The 21,049-nt window shown below is 43.0% G+C and overlaps 1 protein-coding gene across 3 annotated transcripts in view; it reads left to right on the top strand.

The window, feature by feature from the left end:
• The first annotated feature begins 3,028 nt into the window (after nucleotides 1-3,028).
• The window catches only part of ZNF385B (zinc finger protein 385B), a 463,364-nt gene continuing 445,343 nt past the window's right edge, over nucleotides 3,029-21,049 (top strand). Inside the window, exon 1 of one of the 3 annotated variants that reach the window (XM_066345147.1) lies at nucleotides 3,029-3,499. The gene's annotated coding sequence lies outside the window, so the exon portion shown is untranslated. The remainder of the gene's footprint in view (nucleotides 3,500-21,049) is intronic. The other 2 variants (XM_066345156.1, XM_066345146.1) reach the window with 2 other exon arrangements.

Here is a 21,049-nt window from a genome sequence, read left to right as displayed (position 1 = left end):
GTTTCGTATACCATATGTCTTTTGAACACTACAGTAGCCCATTCAGACAAAGCTGATATAATTAGTCCTGTCGTACAAATTAAAAAAAAAAGGGGGGGGGCTCCAAGCTTAAAATTGACAGCTGAAATTTGAATTTGAGTCTTCTATTCCTAGTTCCAAGTTTTCTTCCACTGTTAAGAGTAGTTTTCAAAATATAGTCTCCATACTTGATCCTGGAGTGTTGCTGATGTCTGCAAAGCAATCTAAAATGTCTATTAGGCCTTGTTCATAGCATCTTATTGTGTGGGCTCTTACCCATTGATTATTGAATAAAACTGATTTTTCAAGTCTTCAAATTTGTTGGTGCAGTTTTTTTTTTGTTGTTGTTGGTGGTAGTGCTGTTTTTATTACCAAGTTATTTATCCACTGGAAATTGAATTTATGGATGTAGTTCAAAGCAGTTTGCCTGCCTATATTAATCAACACTTAGGAACCAAGGCACCACATACCTCATAAACCCAAATAGTAGAAAAAAGGCTTAATCCCTTTCTGCTATGTTCTTCTTCCAAGTTTAGCGGCCTGTCCTTGCTGCATGATCCCTCTGTGTTGCCACCCTGACAGCCGTCCCAAAGCTCTTTACCTATTTGACTTACTCGATTATTACCAGGAATGAGCAATAATGGTTCTAGGAAGATGGCGGTGGGAGAGTTTGAGGACAGGAAGACCCCTTAAATTAGATAGCACTGGAGAGTCACAGTCAATGCCAAATTATCCAATAGTCACAAATTTGTGATCAGAAAATATAAAGAAGGCCCTGGCCAGTTGGCTCAGTGGTAGAGCGTCGGCCTGGTGTGCAGGAGTCCCAGGTTCGATCCCCGGCCAGGGAATACAGGAGAAGCGCCCATCTGCTTCTCCATCCCTCCCCCTCTCCTTTCTCTCTGTCTCTCTCTTCCCCTCCTGCAGCCGAGGCTCCATTGGAGCAAAGATGGCACGGGCGCTGGGGATGGCTCCTTGCCCTCTAGCGCCTTGAGCGACGCCCTGGAGGAGCAGAGCATCGCCCCCTGGTGGCTGTGCCGGGTGGATCCCGGTCGGGCGCATGCGGGAGTCTGTCTGACTGTCTTTCCCCGTTTCCAGCTTCAGAAAAAAACAACAACAACAACAAAAAAGAAAATATAAAGAGATTCTGGTTTTATATATATATTTGAATCTTGTGGTTTTTAGTTTAATGATGAATCCATGTTGAAGTACATTTCGAAGGGAGGCACTAAATTGGAAGCTTGGGCTTCCAGAGGCTCTAGTCTCATCTTGGCTAAGGACATGAAGGCATGGCTCTTGGTTATGTCACAGAGGGAAAACTGGGAGTTGTTCGCATGTATTTTATGCTTCTTTCGGCTGTTGTTAGGAAAGTATCCCTCAAATTATTCTCTACCAGAGGTGATTAAAAATAGGGAGGAGAGAGGGATATAGTTGCACTTTGCAGGACATGAAAAATGCACATGCTGCTAAATTGTGCAAGCCACAGGGAACACTTCTCACAGGTGTTCCATTCTGCAGAGGTTACTCATTTGCCTCCAAGTGCAATCCAAGGTGTTGAGTTGATGCCTTAAGGGCCCCTCTCCCGTACTCTGCACCTCAGTTACCTGGAGAGACCAATACTTATCTGAGCTCAGTAGCAGCCACACTGTTCCCAACTCTGAAGTGCAGGGCACTGGAAGCTAGGCGTTTTTCTCATGGAAGGCTTTTGCCTCTGGAATTTCCTGCCTGTCATAGTCTGCCAGAACCCTACCTTACTGACCTTCAGGGACTCATGAAAGATTTCTTTTCAAAATAACTTTTACTGATGGGAAGAGATCTTAAGGGCATAATTTTGCAAAAAACAACGTAAGCAATTTCATAGCTCATGTTCTTCTGAGTGATGATTTCATTTCGGTGCTTGTTTCCTGTAGTAATTTCAAATAGGATACAGTTTTAAGAATAAACATACCAATATGTGTCTGTACTCAGTAATGCGTAAGTGAGAATGCCTACCTGTTTGTGAAGATATTTAGACTTCAAAAAATATAAAAACTATCTGTCAGATTGATGCTTCTTCTCACCTGGTCCAAGCTCCGGTGTGCCAGTGCCTGCAACAACCCTAAAATTCCAAGGTGAGTAGAAAAACCTGCTCATCTTTGTAAGCTACAGGGTAGTGTGCACGTGTCTTTGTCAGATCTCAAACCCACCCTGGAGAACAGCACTGGCTTGGGCTAGATGCTAGGATATTTACTCTGGACGATTAGGCCAAGACATTAACAGCTGCTGGATTAATTATTGATGGAGTTAGTGTCAATCAGCTGAGAAGAAAACCAAAAAATAATACTTTAAAATCATCTGATCAAAAAATATTTTCTGCTAATACAGCTTTCCTGTCCTTCATTAGTCATGCACTTCTCCAGCCAAAGAAGTACACTCAGAAAACTACTCTCCTAAAATTATTTTTCCTTTCCCCTTAAATGTTTTCTTTCTAAGCGCTCTCCCTTTCAGCACTCAGCACCTTGGCTACGTTTGTACTGTTTTCTGAAGATGCCCTACATCGGGGTAACCGATGACATGTTTTAGTTTTGAAAACTTAAACACAGACAAGATATCCGGAGGAGCAGGAGCCCTCCACCCACGAGCTTTTCAGATCCTGGGCGAGGCTGCGATGCCTTCAGCGCTGCGGGCCTTCCCGGCTCCGCCAAAAATGTCGAGGCTGCTCCGTGTGGTCCTCCAGCCGAGAGGCGGTTAAAGAGGAAAAACAAATAGTCGGTCGGTCTTGACGACCTCCAAGAGAGTTTCACTCTCGCTTGACTATTATTTGAAAGATCCGCCCCACCGCGTCGCTTGGCATTCCGGTTTTGGGACCTTGGCCGCTGCCAAGAATTGTATCAGGGGTCGGAGCCCCGCGGCAGAGAGCGCGAGGACCTCTGGTCGGGTCGGTCCGGACGGAGCCTCCTCTCCTTGTGCGCGCACGCCTGGCGAGGCGGGATTTAAAGGCGGCGATGCTGCGGGAGACTCCGCAGTGTCCACGAGCCCCCGCACGGTCCCGCCTCATCCGCCCCAGTGTGTGTGCTGTGCGAGTCCCTGCCTGGTAAACCGTCCCCGGCTTCGGAGGCGGGGTGCACGGGCCTGTCCAAACCCCGGGTCCCCGGCCGGGCCGGAGGGCCGGGCGGGCGCGCCCCGCGGACTGCAGCGCACGCCCCTCACCTGGGCGAGGCAGGGCGCGCAGGCGCTCAGCGCGGGGGCCGCGGGCGGGCGCCTCGGCTCGGCGGCCGCAAGAGTTGGACTGTTCGGGACCGCGCCGGGCTGAGCTGCCGCCCGCCCTGCCGCCGCCGGCGCCGCCGCCGCCCCCGCCACCGCCCTGGCCTCCGCAGATCGCGGGAGAGCGTCTGCGCGAAGCCCCAGCGCAGCCCCGGCGGGACCGCCGCAGCCGGCGGAGCGCGAGCAACAGCTTCCCGGCTGGAGGAGCCCGTGACCCACGCGCCAGCGGCCGGCGCACGAGGTAAGCTCGGGGCGCCCAGCCCAGCCCAGCCCAGCCAGTCCGGCGCCCCGTGCACCGGAGGCGCCCGCCCGCCTCCTCGGGGCGAACCCGCACCTGGGCGCGCCGCCCCAGGGAATGGCCCGGGGGCCTCTCCCGATGGAGTTTCCACTTTGTCCCGCGGTCCCACTTGTAGAGGAGGACGCCCAGCTGCTGCTTGCCGGGGCTGTGGGGTTCCTGGGAGCCCCTGGAGTTAAGAATAGGTTGTGGAAGCCAGGGGAGTGGAGGGGTCCCCATTGTGCGCTTCTGGGCTCTGGTTCCCGAGGACCGAGGGGAGGATGAAGAAGGGGAGAGGACAAGGAGAGTGCCCCTCTGTGGTTAGCCGCAGTGCGTCCGCCACCTGGCCTGGGAAGTTTGGGGTTGGACGTCTCCCACTTCATTACAGGGAAATAAATGGATATTTGGGGGAAGGAGATGTGGGAGGAAGGTAACAGTCGAAGCCTGGGGTCCAGAGAGAGTTCTGCAGCTGAATGAAGGTGAATGGGGAGGGGGGCAGTGAGGCAGAAAGAAGGTCCCAAAGTTTGTAGCTGCTGGGATACCTGATCCCGGTCTGGACTACCAAGCGCTGGGTGGAGGTGTCAGCCGAGAATGGGAGGACACTGTGGGACTGCGGAAGGGACAAGAGGAGGAGGCGAGGACCATCTGTCTCGCCACTGTTATTTGCGGGGGCCGCTGGGGAGAGCTAGCAGGACGATGCTTCCCCGAATGCTTTCCCAGGCTCTGGAGAACAAACACTTTCTCTGGTGAACCTGGATGGGGAGTGTGGTGGTTCTTCAAGGAAAATGAATTGCCCCGTGGTCCCCTGGGCAGAGAATAAACACAGTTTTGGAATGCTCTGAAGTTCTTGGCTTTGCGAGTGTCGTTTTCATTTTTATACCGAGATGTGTTTTGCAGTTCTTTCTGGTTTTGCTGTGCCCAGGAACATCACACCAAGGTGCACGCAAACTTTATTAAGATGTAGCAAAATATACTAAAAAAGAAGAAATAAACATTTGCTTTATGGGGTCCATGCCAGCCTAAAGCTTGGAAACTGGCAGCGTCGGAACAATGCTTGAAGCTGTAGGAAATGCATTTATCAAATTAAAAAGAAGGTTTTTTATAAAGTCATTAAGCTACATCTTAGATAAAGTTCAAGGCTCTGGCTTGAAAGAGTTTCCTGAAATATTTCAGGACCTGATTTCACCGTTTTTCAGAGTCCATTCATCTTGTTTTGATGCCATATGTGTATTAAGTATGCATCGCCCTCCCCTGTGTTGGATAAAAATGCCCTAAATGCCCTGGGAATGCAAATACCGCATTGCAAGTTCTGTTGTTGCTTGAGGGTTTTACGGTGGAAAAAAATGTTTGGTCAAAGTGTGGCTTGTAGTCCAGATTCTATGTATATTCCCATAAATCAAGTATTTGTGGATTTATAATTTATGTTCCTACTTATTTCCAAAAGTGATTTGAGGAAGCTTGGAATGAAAACCACAAATCAAACAGCTATTCCTGTAGCTCTCCTTGACCTCTCTTACATTTGTAGTAAAATTCTTTTGAGAAGGTGAATTCTTTTAATAAAAGAAAAATTACTGTGCTCTCCGGAATCATTCTAGTGATATAAATATTTTGCAGTATCATTTCTTATGTACTTCTTTTGCATTTTATTATTCTTCATCACCTAAGTAATGATCTTATTATAGACGTTTAAGAACCACTAAGTAGATTCCGTAGGAAAGAAAACAAAAACAATGTTGATATTTTACAGCATTGGACCAGTAAACAGATTCCCAGAGCAAAAAAGAGCAGTGAGTTTAGTGTATCCTTGAACTGAGGTAGAAAGGAACCCAAGGCTGGTGTCTCCTCTACAGTCAAGCTAGAGAGGAACTGTTATTAGTACTTGTCACCCAAACATGGCCAATTAGAACTGAGAGCCATTGGAGAATACCTTTACAAAGTAACTGTTACAGGAGGACCTATAAAGTATATCAGGAGTTCTCAAAATCTTTTTTCTTAGTCTAGTCACCTGGTTCAGGCAGAATATAAAAATCCTGCAAAACAAACATAACTCTAAATGGGGAAATGTCTATGTATATAGAATAAAGCTGTTTGGAGCTTCTACCAGGAAAGAGAAAAGAATCTTAAATCCTTGAACTGCCCCCTCTTCCACACCCTTTAGATTTTTTTTCTTCCAGCTGAATTTGCAGATATTACTGCTTGATTTTTTAACAACAATTTATATTAAATGAATACAAGCTATTAATTTACATCTCACAGGCATGGCTACTTTATTTGCAAAACTCTTTAGCAGAAGTAAAGAGGAAACTTGGTTTTCTCCTGTTCCTATAAGATCCTGCGTCTTCAAAGATTTAAAGAACAGTGAGCATGCTTGTCCCAATTTTCCACTGCTTTTTATTTGCTTCTAGGAGTTAGACGCCTCCCCCAACTCACCATTTCTCTCTCTCTGTTTTGCCACCTCCCCCACTCCTGTCTCCACTCCCCATGTGTCTCAATATGGTCTTTTTATCCTGCCTTTTCTTTTTCATTTTTAAAGTTCTGTATATTTTTCATGATTCTCTTTGCTTTATAGATCTCCTTTTTCCCTTTTTGCATGTTACTTTTTTTTCCCCCTGTGGTGTCCTTTTATTAGTGTTAGATTGTTTTCATAAAATAACATTCTTATCTCTATACATTCCCCTCCTGAATTTCATGTAGACATTTTAAAGTACAAGATGGCTTTTATATTACTCTCAGATGCTTCAACTCTAACAGGTCTATACTCTAATCAATATCTTTCTCTTTCCATAAACAGGAGTGACTGTTGATTTCTGTATTTCTCCCAGTTACCCAGGACCTTCCCAGTATCTTTGCTTTCCACGTATAATACACAGGCAAATCCCAGAGACTCTATTTCCATGATGCCTGCTTTTCCATCTTTCTACTCCTTCGGTGATGTCTTTGCTCAGACTCTTATCTTTTCGGAGACTACCCTGATGTCTTCCTGACTTGTTTCCAGTCTCCAGTCTCTGTCATTTCCAATTCTTTTACTCTTGGTTTGCAGAATAAGCTTCTTAAAGCAGAGCCAAGCTCGGTCACTGGCTAATAAACCTTCCCCCAGTGCCTTAGCCAATGCCTTAGCAAGTACCTTACATAGCTCTCCTCTAATGCTTAAGACCCTTTGCAGTCCAGTCCCAAAGTAGCTCCACATTTTTTACTTTGATCTTATAGATTCATTGACTTATCTGTTAATTTATTCAATGGATATTTGAGAGCCTGCTACCTGCCAGGCACAGCTGTATAGGTAATAGTTTTAGAGGTACCTATGTGTTGGCTCAGTGACATGTTTCCATTTTTATTTTTCAGTGGTGGAATCCACTGTCAAAATGTAATCATATGTGGTTGAAATGGGGTCCCAGCAATTCCATTAGCCTCCCTGCCCTACCCTTAGTAGTCTCTGAGGCATCATCACAGAATCATGAGTCTGCCTGAAACAATTCAAAAAACACTGCTGTAAGCTGAAGGCAATGTTCCTTCAACACCCAGCAGGCCTCTGGGCTCTGCATTTTTGCTTATCCGTCTGCCTGAAACAGGCCTTCCCACTTTCCCACAACCATTTCTGCCTGTCAGAGAGTCAGTGCGATTGCTACATGCTACCTGATCTCCTCGCGAGGTCAGTTTTTGCTTTTCCAAACCATTTTGCTTAACCTCCTATTGGAGCACAAGTCATGGTCTTCCTCATATATGCTTTCTGAATCCTCCTCTAAAGGCACCGTGCCAACCACACCTAACCTCAAGCCTCCATCTCCCAAAACACCAAGATCAGGGCCTGGCATAACATGAGGCATTAACAAATAATTTAATTAGTCAAATTGAATTCTTCCTAGTTCTGTAGTCCCAATTTCTGCCTGTAATAGCTCTTTGTTTTAGGTCTTAAATTTGGTTCTTATAGTAGAACTACGGCGCCTTTTTTTTTTTTTTTTTTTTGGTGACAGAGAGAGGGACAGATAGGGACAGATAGGGACAGACAGACAGAAAAGACATGAGAAGCATCAGTTCTTTGTTGCAGCACCTTAGTTGTTCATTGACTGCTTTCTCATTTGTGCCTTGATTGGGGGCTACAGCAGAACAAGTGACCCCTTGCTTAAGCCAGCGACCTTGGCCTCCAAGCCTAGTGACCTTTGGGCTGAAGCCAGCGACCATGGTATAATGTCTATGATCCTACGCTCAAGTGGGTGAGCCTGTACTCAAAACAGATGAGCCCGTGCTCAAGCTGGCGACCTTGGGGTTTTGAACCTGGGTTCTCTGCATCCCAAACTGATGCTCTGTGCACTGTACCGCTGCCTGGTCAGGTGATCTAGGGTTTTTTTAATTTGTATATGCATCTTGATCATGAAGCACCCAGATACTGCATTTCAGCAGGTTCCCAGGTGATGCTGAAATAGCTGATCCAGGTACTCCGTTTTTAGTGGCAATGGTAGTAGATGATATTTGCAGGTTTGGGATTCTGGCGGTCTCTGCCTCTGTCAGGTGATTTTCCTTCAGTTAGTATTTGCTTTGATATTACTTCTATTTAGGAAGGACTTTAGACTTCAACACAACATGCTTCCCAAAGCTGAGTGGAAGGTGTGGTGATTCTCTTGTATTTTCCCTATGTGTTGCTAACACAGCATTGCAAGAGCTAGCTCTCTCTGTTGTATTTTTCTCTGGCCAGTACGATTGCCTTATTACATATCCCTTCCTATTTACCTGTCATTTTCAGATTGTGGCTGTTCTCCTTTCTCATTTTGTTATGACTTTTTCTTTCCTTTGCTCCCCCTGGTTCTTGAAATTCTCTTCAGGTGCCTTGGCTGACTCTTTGCCTCAGCTGTTTTCCTACTGCTTCCAAAATTTTTCTGTGAAACGAGCAGTGAAACAGGGCGCAGGCGATTTCAGTCTCGTCCTGCCTCTACTGCTGGTGTGAGTCAGTGGGCAAAGCTGTTTCCTTTCTGGGCTCCTCGCTTGTGGCTGAGGGGGTGGGTTACATAGCTCCCTGGGTCTACTACAGCTCCACAGTGAATGTGAGGTCTCCAGGTGAGGTAGAAGGAGCAGGCTGGGGAGGAAACAGGGATGGTCTGATGATGTTGATGTTGATGTGTGTCCCTCCCCCCTTCTAGTGTTTCTATTCTAGATAAACAGATTGAGCTTTTGTTGTTCTCACATTGGTTGGAGAAAGACTTGTATTTCTTTTTTTTTAATAAATTTTTATTAATTTTAATGGAGTGACATCAATAAATCAGGGTACATATATTCAAAGAAAACATGTCCAGGTTATCTTGTCATTCAATTCTGTTGCATACCCATCACCCAAAGTCAGATTGTCCTCCGTCACCTTCTATCTGGTTTTCTTTGTGCCCCACCCCCTCCCCCTCTCCCTTCTTCCCTCCCCCCGCCCCCCGTAACCACCACACTCTTGTCCACGTCTCTTAGTCTTGTTTTTATGTCCCACCAATGTGTTTCTTTCTGATTTACTTATTTCACTCCGTATAATGTTATCAAGATCCCACCATTTTGTTGTAAGTGATCCGATGTCATTATTTCTTATGGCTGAATAGTATACCATGATGTATATGCGCCACATCTTCTTTATCCAGTCTTCTATTTTTTTTTTTACAGTGATTAAAGCCTTTAAGCAAACTCTTGGCCAATACAGCAAGAATCCATAAAAGAGTAGTGTCCTTAACATGTTCACCAAGTCCAAGTTGGCCCCAACACCATGCCAAATCCCTGAAAAATGCAACCCAACCCCAGTTCAGTCTGTTAGGAACTGTCAAAAGGAGCAAGACTTGTATTTCTTAAAGAAACAACTATTCTTGGTATTTGTTAATTCAATTGTTTTCAACCCTGGATTCACACTAAATTCCTCTCAGGAGTTTAAAAGAAGTATGTTCTTTGCTTATCTCGATGGACTGGTTCATCAATAGTTTCAAAATCCCCCTAAATGATTTCGATTTCCAGTGTGGTGGAGAATTACAGCGTCTACTCTGTAAAGGTAGTGTGGACTGGTGGTTAGGAACATAGCACTGTGCTAAATCAAATCCTGGCTTTGCTCTTTGGCTTTGAGAGCTTGGAGAGGTTACTTAACTTCATTGGGCCTCTGTTTATAGATCTGTGAAATGTGTTGACTTGGTCGTTGTGAGGAATTGGTAAGAGCCAGTGAGTCACTGTGCAAACTACAGTTGTTCAAGACTCATTCATGGTTTTTTATTCTGATAACCACACTATTACACTTGATATTCCTGAATCAAGTAAGGGTCATTGTGCCTTAGTTGAGTTAACTCTCTCATCACCCTCTGTTTAGCTTCAACATATTTGGCACAGTATCATCAATTTGAAAATTTTATGAGCATATTTTTTGGAAGTCTGTGAAAAAATACTAATATATATTTTAGTAAAAACCAATCAACCTTATATATTTTTTTATCTATTTGGTGGTACAACAACTCTATGATCACATAAATAGCAAACATGGAGTAAAATACACATAAACTAGTAGAAAAAGATGACCAGGCTTTTTTACTTCATGAAAAATGACTAGCTCTTTAATAGAGACAGTTCTGTCCTCAACAAATAGAAAAGGCTTAAAATACATGGGTCTAGGAGAGCATTTTATTTTAGAAATAAATATGAATGTGCTAAGCATTTACATTTCTGACTTTATAATGGGAAATGGAATTAAAAAAAGAAAGACACTCAGAGAGATAGATATGCTGTCCTATGCAGGCTAAACTAAACTGTTTTTTCTCTTTTTTTTTGCTGAGATTCTGGGATAGCCATTATGCTATTATGATATTGTTATATCAACACAGTTTAAATAAATGGAAATAACCAATATTATCTGAGGGCCCATATTTTTGTCTTCTGTACTCACCTGGAAATAAATAAAAGGGGTGCTTAATTCCTGAAGGCTGGTCATAGATAGATAATCCTGAATGTCAGCAGTTGTTACGCTGAGGTCCTTCACAGGGGAAAGACTGCTGGTGGGTGTGGGTTCTCATCCTTTACTCTTGGAATAAAATGTTTCCTTTCTGTGTTGTTTACTGTTTTCAATTAAATCATCACTAAAGTTTCTTTCCACATTGTGGCATGCGCTCTTTTTACCAACACAATTAAGAAGATGCTTTGAAATTTTAAAAAGAACTTTTGAGCTCGACTAAGAAAAGGCCCATTGTGAGAGTTAACTTGCTAATTCTTTTGAATCTTTGCTTCAATATACTCATGTTAAAATTGCGTAAAATTCCACAGAGAGTTGTGATGTTTGATGTTTACTCTGTCACGTAAGGTTTTCAGAGTCTAGAGGCCTGGACTCTTAGTCAGTTTATACTGGTTGCAAACTATGAGTTCGGATTCTAATTCCTATCAGGTTTAATAGAGTGCTATTTCTATGAAATATTAATTAGGCATATGGAAATGACTATTATTCAGTCAAAGAAAATCATTGTCTTTTGAGTTAATAGGGGTTTTTGTACGAAATCCTTATTGATAACTTGGAGAAATTAGATTTAGAGAATTTATAATATTTGAAATTTGAGCATAGGTAGATTAAACGTCACAAGTAAAGGTAGAAAACTTCTACCGGTATTAACACTAGAATTTAAACTTCACATAGAAGTTGGATAGACTGGGTGATGTCCTCAGATTTGACATTTCAGAGGTGGGAAAACTTTTCCTTATAGACTTTGTTAGGATAAATATAATACTGAGAGTAAGAATAGAAAGAATAAAATGCCATTGTTTATGTACAGATGTTTCTGGTGATGTTGGCTCCTGGTTCTTAAATTTGGCAAAGAAATAATTTAGAGTCAAGAACTCTAGCACAAGAGGAAGTTTATTTAGTATGCAAAGTGGATGTATATGCGAAAAGAAGATTCAAGCTGGCTGCTCAGAGAGCTGTCTTGGGCCTTTCAGAAAGAATGTCACAGAGCCAGATGGGCTGCATGGACTCAGGATACAAGTTACAGAGGCAAAAGTTGGGTGGGCCCTTGGAGACAGGTTTAGGGGCTTAGCCCAGGACAGGCTGCCACTCCACACAGCTCCACTGATTACAAGTCTTGTAGGACCCTTAGAGCTTAGGAGAAGGAAAGCAAAGACACACACCTGAACAGAGAAGGCATGGCGGGGTGGGGCGGTGATTTAGAGAAAAAGCATGAACTGGGTTCTATGTCTTTAGGGTGTTTATCTGTTTTCTAAAGGCAGGAGTTTTAGAGGAGTTCTCAGGAGGATCCCAGTAGACTATTCATCAGCTTTCCATGTGTGTCCTTTGATATGCTGATTTGTCTAGAGAGTGTATAAGGTTAGAGTCTTTGTGAGAGTTAACTTGCTAATTCTTTTGAATCTTTGCTTCAATATACTCATGTTAGAATTAATGTTAGGTCTCTGCTGCTTGGTTGGTGCTAGAGTAGGGGTTTGTTCATTGCATCTGGTCCTGATGTTAGCTATAGCTTCATCTGGTTTTGTTGCTCTTCTGGGCCTGAACTGAAACACAACTGAGTCCTATATGATATCTCTAGTTTGACCAAAGCTTTGACTCTGTGGTCAACAGACCTGAGACTTTGTTCCTAGGATTCTTCTTATTATTTTTTTATTCTTGGGGGAGAGACAGAGAGAGTCAGAGAGAGGGACAGAGAGGGACAGACAGGAAGGGAGAGAGATGAGAAACATCAATTCTTCGTTGTGATTCCTTAGTTATTCACTGATTGATTTCTCATATGTGTCTTGACCGGGGGACTACAGCAGACTGAGTGACCTCTTGCTTGAGCCAGCAACTTTGGGCTTCAGCTGGTGAGCCTTCCTCAAACCAGATGAGCTTGTGCTCAAGCTGGTGATCTCAGGGTCACAAACCCGGGTCCTTCACATCCTAGTCCGACGCCACTGCACCACTGCATGGTCAGGCATTCCTAGGATTATTTGATGATGATCAGAACCTTGTTGTCCCAAGAGTTTAATGCTTAAGGGTGTGGTTATGCAAGGGACAAGGAGGCAGGTGAGTCCAGATGCTGGATGTGGCCAGTTTGAATCAGCTGTCTCAGTATCCTCATTCCACTTGCCAAGGAATTTTTTTAACTTCTTACTGTCCTCCCTCACAACAAATAAACATACTTGTATATAAACAGACATTTTGATTATATATATATATATATATATGAAATAAATTTATTTAAATAAATTGGTCATTGCACATGGTCTTAAGTAATATCTAGAAATGCTGATAATTAGATGCATCTCATTCCCTGCATGAGTTGCACTAATGAAAGTAGAAATAGTATAGCCTAATAGTTGAGTTCAAGCTGTGGAATCAGACTTTGTAGATGCAAATTCTCATTCTTCACTTAATGCTTTGTGACTTTGACCAAGTTACCCAACCTCTCTGTGTCTTAGTTCCCCATGTCTAAGAGATAATGAGTGAAATTTTTATGGTATTATTGTCAGGTAAAGTGTGGTAATATACATAACATAATTAGCCAAGTTCTTGGTACCTAAAGTACTCATAAAGTAGCCATTATTAAACATTATATAGTTTAATAATATCTAATACCTCATAGGTACACTTATTTCATTGCCAAGAGAATTTCTGCAACTCTGAATTTTGAACCTTCAGTTTGAAACTTATTTTGTGTTTTTTAATTATATATATTTCTTGTCTACCTTTCCTCCTTTATTTTTAGGAGAAAAAGGAGAATGAAGGTGTCGAATTGCAAACACTAAAAGGACTCTTGAAAATTTGTAGCCATGTGAAGCACAGACAAATTTTTAATAACAACAACAAAATAACCTGGGCTCTTTTTTTTTTTTTTTTGAAAACTAAGTGATCTTTTTTTTTGGAAAGACCAAGTGGTCTTTAAACATTGCTTAAAATGGCCTGACCAGGCAGTGGCACAGTGGATAGTGCGTTGGACTGGGATGCGGAAGAACCCAGGTTCGAGACCCCAAGGGTGCTAGCTTGAGCGCGGGCTCATCTGGTTTGAGCAAAAAGCTCACCAGCTTGGACCCAAGGTTGCTGGCTCGAGCAAGGGGTTACTCGGTCTGCTGAAAGCCTGCGGTCAAGGCACATATGAGAAACTAAGGTGTCACAACGAAAAACTGATGATTGATGCTTCTCATCTCTCTCCGTTCCTGTCTGTCTATCCCTCTATCTGACTCTCTCTCTGTCCCTGTAAAAAAATTTTTTTAATTAATTAAAAAAAAATCTTAAAAAAAAGCAAAACAAAACATTGCTTAAAATGTAGCAGGTGCATGAATGTGCTTCATGAATTTGGAAGGCATGTGTAAATCTGGAGTGTATGAAAGTGACCCACGCCCTGGCCGTTTGGCTTAGTGAATAGAGCGTTGGCCTGGCATGTGGATGTCCCACATTTGATCCCCAGTCAGGGCACATATAAGAAGCTACCATCTGCTTTTCTCCCCCTCCCTCTTCCCCTTCTCTTTCTCTTCCCCTCATGCAGCCGGTGGCTCAATTGGTTTGAGTGTTGGCCTCAGGCACTAAGGATAGCCTGGTTGGTCCAAGCATTGGCGCCAGACAGGGATGGTGGGGTGGATCCTGGCTAGGGAGCATGTGAGAGTTTGTCTCCTCTCCTCTCACTTAAAAAAGAAAGAAAGTAACCCATATCAGAGGGTGACCCAGGTATAGGAGCCAACTTATATAACTATGGCCTGTGCAGCCAATGGTACTCATTCAAGGACAGTCTCTTCTCAGGGACCTGAATTGCAATTTAATAGTTACTTGAATACTCGTAGATTCAAGGGAACTTATTTTAATACCTGAATTACAATAGATTTTCTAAGTTGGAATTTAGACATAGAAATAAATTAGAAAGAAAAAGACAATTGGTGAACTAAATGCATTATTGTCAAAGTGTTTATGTCCATATATACCTAATTGTTACATGTGTGGTTCATAATGCTCAAAATCTTACTTCCATAGGAATAAAATCCTCCCTACACAGATTGTGGAAGGTAAAATTTTAGTCTTGTTCCTTTTCTGTATAGCCTTCTCCTGTGTCTCATGCCTGTAGTCACCAGGCTGGTCCTACAAAAGTGATGCTTGGGTTTATTAGATTCTCTGTAAGAATCTCTGAAGGTCTTGCAAAAAATGCAAAAAAACTGGAATTCATCCTTGAAATTTCTGACTGACCAGTTCAAAGGTAGGACCCAGTAATCTAAATATTTTATAATTATCCCAGTTGATTCACAGACCACACTTGGAAATTAGTACTTGTTCTGTAGATTAGCACTAGTTCTCAACTTGGGATGCATGTCAGAATTACCGTGGTTCTTCATAAAAGACCAGTAGAAGGTGCCAGGCACAATTTCTCCATGCTGTATTAACCATAGGACACTGCTTCCTTCAGCTGTTCAGAGTTACCCATGTAGAGCCTGTCAAATGTGAATTCTAGAGAGTCAGACTATTCTTTCATTGACTACCCACTGGCCTTTACCCATGGGTTTCAGTCTGCTGTGGCTTTCCATGACAATGGAACCATGGACCACCTGTTACCTCCCTTAGAATCCCTGTGACTTCAGATTCCAGGGCCCAGACCTAACCCTACAAAATCTAAAAAGGAAGTGATGGGAGGTGAGGTCGTGAAGCAGAACTTCCCCCGGCTCCCCAGATGATAACTGTGTCTCAGTGAAGTTCTCTAGCCAGTGTGGTATGGAGCATTGCCTTGGCCTGCATGACTCACAGCTTCAGTGGTGGTGACCACAGCCGTGGCATTGACCATATAGCCAGTACGGAGACCACCATGATGACTGAATGTCAGCAGTGTCTCTTCCCTCTCAGGTCTCCAGGCTGCTTCGTTCTCTGCATCCCAAGAACAGCCATTTCTCCTTCCCTGTGGTTTTATGGTGAGAAACATAGGCTTCTTTCTCTCTGGTCTCTTCCTGTTGTCCTTTTTCCATAGCTGCCAAGTAGAGCCCAAAAGGACTGTGCCAGATGTCCAGATGCGATGGCTCACGTTCAAACTGCTGCCTTTCTGGCAGGGAGATTCCCTTTAAGTCCTTTCAAATCCTTGAAGTCTTTCTAGCCTCCCTATGTATAGCTTACATAAGCAAGGTTTAAATTTGTCAAGAATTTCACAAGTTCTCAGATCCGTTGTCTTCCTCTTATACCACATCAGAAAAGAAGCAGTTTAATGTGTTCTTGGCTGTCATGGGAAAAAGGCAACCTGATCTTTGGAAATACTTGATTTTTCTGAAATCACGTTTCTGAATTATCAGGAATTATAGCAAGAAAAATTGTTTACAGTGTAATTGTAACAGTTCTGAGTCTTCAGAGCATGTACTTCAATCGACCCATTTAAAAATGCAAATTATGGAATGTTTTAGTGTTGCTCTATAAAATAATGAATAAATATGACATTAAGAGTGGTGATTATATTGTGAATAATTCTATCATTGTTAATTTTAAAATCCAGAAATAGTGTTCTCTATTGTTAAAGAACTATCTGTTATCAAGAAACTTCAGAGAGTGATTGGGGGTAAGGTGGCATAAGTTTAGCATTCCTCATTGCAGGTCATGTTGTGACAGAGCGCCCACGATCAGCCTGACTTAGCCTTTTCTTCATGTCAGTCTTTTCTCAGCATGAGGAAGGCTCAGTGGTAAGTGAGGGGATGGTGAAGGTGGGTTATTGGGGAAAAAAAAGTATACCTACCTAGAAAATGATATCACCAGTCAAATTAAATGTGAGAGGGGATTGGTCAGACTTTATGGATGTTCTCAAGAGAAAATTACTGGTCATATGGTGAGATTTTATAACATTAGGAAAAAATTTAAAAAGCAACATCTGAACTATTCCATTGGGCTAATAATGGTGTTTGAGAGTCCCTCCACAGAACAGATTGGTAATTGGGCAGGTCATACCTTTTCAAACTCTCGGTCTAGCCCACTTCTTTGTTTTTATTAAGTCTTAATCTGACTATGAGAGAGTGTACACTAAGAGCATGATTTCAGCACTAGTTGAAGCCTCTTTAGGCAGCCCAGAATGAAGAAAGACACAAGCAGAATCTTTGTGAGTCTTCCCACACCCTACTGTCATTTAATAACCACCTTTAGCAATAGGACAAGGCACGTCTCTCACCTCCGCGTGCCAGATAATATGGCTTTGAATAGGCATGGTCATGGTAGTTTCCTCCAAGGGCTTGACATATGGACAAAGAAGTAGATTCATTTTCCTCAAGTTCCAGCAGGCATGACCAGATTCAGTGGTGGGATAATAAAGAGGCATATTTCAATGATATGAGAAAGAACTTTCCAATGATTCAAACTCCAGTAATGACCTGAAAGTTTCCTACTTGCTTCAAGTGGAATTGTGTGACAGATGAGAGGATAAGCCACCAGAAACAACATAGAAGGAATTCCACTATTGAGTAGGAGCTCAGCTTGGCTGATCACTACAATCTGTTCCCTTCTTGGCATTATTGATAAGATAATTTGAAGAGTGACAGTAGGTAGAGGAGGGTGACATATAAGAAAACAGGTAGGTTAAAAGGTGTTTCTAGAATCTTCAAAAGATGAAAGAACATCTTTTCCCCACCTTTTAAATCACCTTACACTTATTGAGCACTTACTATGTACTTAGTATTCAAGCATGCCCCGATGGGGTTGTCAGGTGGATCCTGGTCAGGGCACATGTGGTAGTCTGCCTCACTATCTCCCCTCCTCTCACAAAAAACAAAAACAAAAAACCTCTGTTCTTTGTGATCTGACACATCCAAATCAAGTCCCTGAAATATGGCCTATGAAAATTATAAATCTATCTAGCTAAAGATTCCTCTTGTGGCCCTGGCCAGTTGGCTCAGCAGTAGAGTGTCAGCCTGGCATGTGGAAGTCCCAGGCTCAATTCACGGCCAGGGCACACAGGAGAAGCGCCCATCTGCTTCTCCACCCCTCCCCCTCTCCTTCCTCTCTGTCTCTCTCTTCCCCTCCTGCAGGAACATCACATCACTTAACAGTCAAAGGTACATCTCCCATTGTGTCCCCTCTTAGTCAGGATTCTGTAGTTGTTTTCTTGACTCTGATGACTTCCAAAGGCTGCCTTGCATATCTATCTTACCTGAGCTAAATTCCTTGATAATCTTTTCTTTTGATACCATGTTTTCAATGTTTCTTGTATGGTGCTTGCAATATTAGATTGTAATGATTGGTTTAGATTGCTTGTTTTGATTTTTCTAACTAGACTGTAAACTCTTTGAGAGCAGATCGCTTGACTTATTCGTCAAGTTAATGACTGTTCGAGTATCTGGCAAATAGTAAAAGCTAATGTTTGTTGACTGGATATTTGGTTACTCCTCCCATTGTATTTCACCCCTGCACAAACCCCAAATTAAACAAAAATCTGGGATAACTTTTATCCTTAAGATAAGGAACTAAAAGGAAAAAACCCCAGAATATTCTTTCTCCATCTGACCCTTCCTTTCGAATCATAATCACCTCCTAATTACCTATTCCATTCATTCTATTTCAGGGTAAGAGAGGAAGGTGATGAAGAGAATGAGGTGAAAAATAAGTCCCCAAATTAGAGAAGGGAAAATCACTCCCTTATCAACCCAATTGGATGTTTGTGTTTGTCAACACTAGTGGCAGGATGAGGAGGAAATCCTGCCCCTGCTGTTAACTAACTGTGTGACCCAAAACTCGTCCTGTGACCACCTTGCTGTTTCTTTCCTGTATAGTGATACTCTCTTGAGACAGTTTTCAGGGGCTTATTCAGTTCCAAAATATTGCAGTTTATAATCTCTTTTCCCATCCAAGGTTCCTTGAAGTCCTTTTTCTCTAGGTAGTAATCTCCTGAATAACTAGGAATCCAGAATGATGGTGCTAAACAATGTTGGGAGGTGACTTTGGAATAAAATTGTGTTCTTGGCCCTGGCTGATGGCTCAGTGGATAGAGCATTGCTGGGTGTATGGATGACCTGTGTTCGATTCCCCCCACCAGGGCACACAGGAGAAATGACCATCTGCTTCTCTCCCCTCCCCATTCTCTCCCTCTTCCCCTTCTGCATCCAGTGGCTTAATTGGTTTGAAAGTGACCCCAGACATTGAGGATAGCTCCATTGGTCCCAGTTTGTTAGCCTCAGGTGGTAAAATAGACTTGGTATTCGAGCATGCCCCGATGGGGTTGTCAGGTGGATCCTGGTCAGGGCACATGTGGTAGTCTGCCTCACTATCCCCCCTCCCCTCACAAAAAAAACAAAAACAAAAACAAAAACCTCTGTTCTTTGTGATCTGACACATCCAAATCAAGTCCCTGAAATATGGCCTATGCAAATTATAAATCTATCTAGCTAAAGGTTCCTCTTGTGGCCCTGGCCAATTGGCTCAGCAGTAGAGCATCAGCCTGGCGTGTGGAAGTCCAGGTTCAATTCACAGCCAGGGCACACAGGAGAAGTGCCTATCTGCTTCTTTACCTTTCCCCCTCTCCTTTCTCTCTGTCTCTCTCTTCCCCTCCTGCAGCCAAGGCTCTGTTGGAGCAAAGCTGGCCTGGGGGCTGAGGATGGCTCTGTGGTCTCTACCTCAGGCACTAGAATGGCTCCAGTTGCAATGGAGCAATGCCCCAGATGAGCAGAGCATTGCCCCCTAGTGGGCATTCCGGGAGGATCCTGGTCTGGTGCATGCGGGAGTCTGCCTCCCCACCTCTCACTTCAGAAAAATACAAAATAAAAATTCCTTTTGTAAAATAATTATCTGTATGTCATAGATTACAAGTGCTTGATGAAATAACATACTTGAAGTACTTACTCTGTGCCAGAAACCTAATGAGCACTTGGAAATTGTTAGCTGCTCTTGTTTGGAAATATTATGGTCCTATCCCTCTCTTCCTCTGTTCTCCAACACCTGTAAGACAACCACGCCCAAGTCCTGAAGTTTCTTTGACATGGCTTTATTGTGCTCTTGAACATCGTTTCTCCTCCATCTAGAATTAGTAGAGGATAGTGAAGATCCCTTTTTACTGAGGCAGTCTGCTCCCACATGTACAACGACCAAAAGGACAACCCATTTCACAGTGAAAGGGACTATATTTATTTTAACATATGCATAGAATATGGGAATGTTATGGATGAGACACTAGAAGTGAGTGTGGGGTTTTCTATCTTAATATCATAGTATATCACAGCCTGATCAAGATTCCTTTATCTGAAAAAGTGGTGACTAAGTAACAGTGACACAGCAGCTCCTGAGCCTGACCATAAATAGACCCCTTATAAAAATTTATGAAGTTCAGGTTGTAAAGAACAAACTGCACATACCGAGTAGTAGCCTTTCTTATTAATATAATTTTATCTTTTAAGTCCTTGGACTCCATATCACCTATAATAGAAGCTCATGCTATGGCTAGACACTTCAACAGCCTGTAAACTCTTATATGGGCTTTTGAAAAGGGATGATAGTTTTATGAGATATGATTTTCTCATCTCATCAAATTAGATTATTTGAGATGGCGTCCCTAGATGTGAAATTTCAAACCTGAGTATATCCTTACCTCGGAAACCCCTATGCAACCTGCTAGCAGAGTGGAAATGGAGCATAATAAATCTGCCCTGAGCCCATTTCTCTTCACACAACTCCATAATTTATTGTTTTTCGGTACCCATGAACACTTTTTAACAGCTAATCAGCCTGCATCCTGCTGGTTCCTCTCAAGTGCAGTACCTCCTCCTTGGTCCAGATTCACCTCCGGGCTCACTCTACCACTTCCAGGCTTCTGTCTAGAGCCGGGCATCATCAAGGACCCAGATCCAAGCTGTTCCCGATCATGGGCAAGCAGTTACTCTAGTTATAGGATGGCTTATTGTTGTAGTATACTTTTAAAGATGTATTCTGTTTAAAATGGATTAAAATGGATAGCAGCACCTCTGGAATGCCCCTGGGGTCCAGTATTTCAGTTCTTCTTTCTCGGTTCTCCTGTGAGGGTTCGGAGGAGGAGGGTCCTGCTCCTGAAGCCTCAGGTTTCTTTATCTCACGCTGCCACTTCATTCCTGAGGAGTGCTTCTCTGACGCTCCTGTGGCTTTTCTCCCTTTCCTGGGCTCCCACATTACTTTGGTCCAAGGGCACCACCGCCATCTGCTGCCACTTAACCAAGAGTGGTGGCGGGTGACTTTCAAGGAGCTTGGGGGAAAAAAAGAAGAGTTTAGGAAAATTTCCTCCCAAGTGGAGTAGAGGCAATCATACTGAACAGGAAGTTAAATACATTGTTTCTATTCCTGTCTCCATCCTTAATTGTTTTTGTGGTATTGGGGAAGGAATTCATTTTTACTGGCTCTCACCTTCATCATGTGTCAAGCAAGCAGGTATTAGTAGGTGAATTTTAAGAGAGAAAATTCTATGAATTGTGAATTATTCAGGCATGGAAAATTGTCCTCTCATCCTCCTTACAATTTAATGATTAGTGTTTTTGAGATTGTGTTCATGGAACCTGGGACATCAGAAGAAGTTACCAAAAGGATTGTGCTACCCTGCTAGGTGTAGAGCAAGGGCCACTGAGAAGTTACTCTGTGTAGAAGGC

Source organism: Saccopteryx leptura, chromosome 7 (genome assembly GCF_036850995.1).
Source record: "Saccopteryx leptura isolate mSacLep1 chromosome 7, mSacLep1_pri_phased_curated, whole genome shotgun sequence".
In the NCBI taxonomy this organism is placed as follows: domain Eukaryota; kingdom Metazoa; phylum Chordata; class Mammalia; order Chiroptera; family Emballonuridae; genus Saccopteryx; species Saccopteryx leptura.
This window is presented reverse-complemented; position numbering and strand designations above follow the sequence as displayed.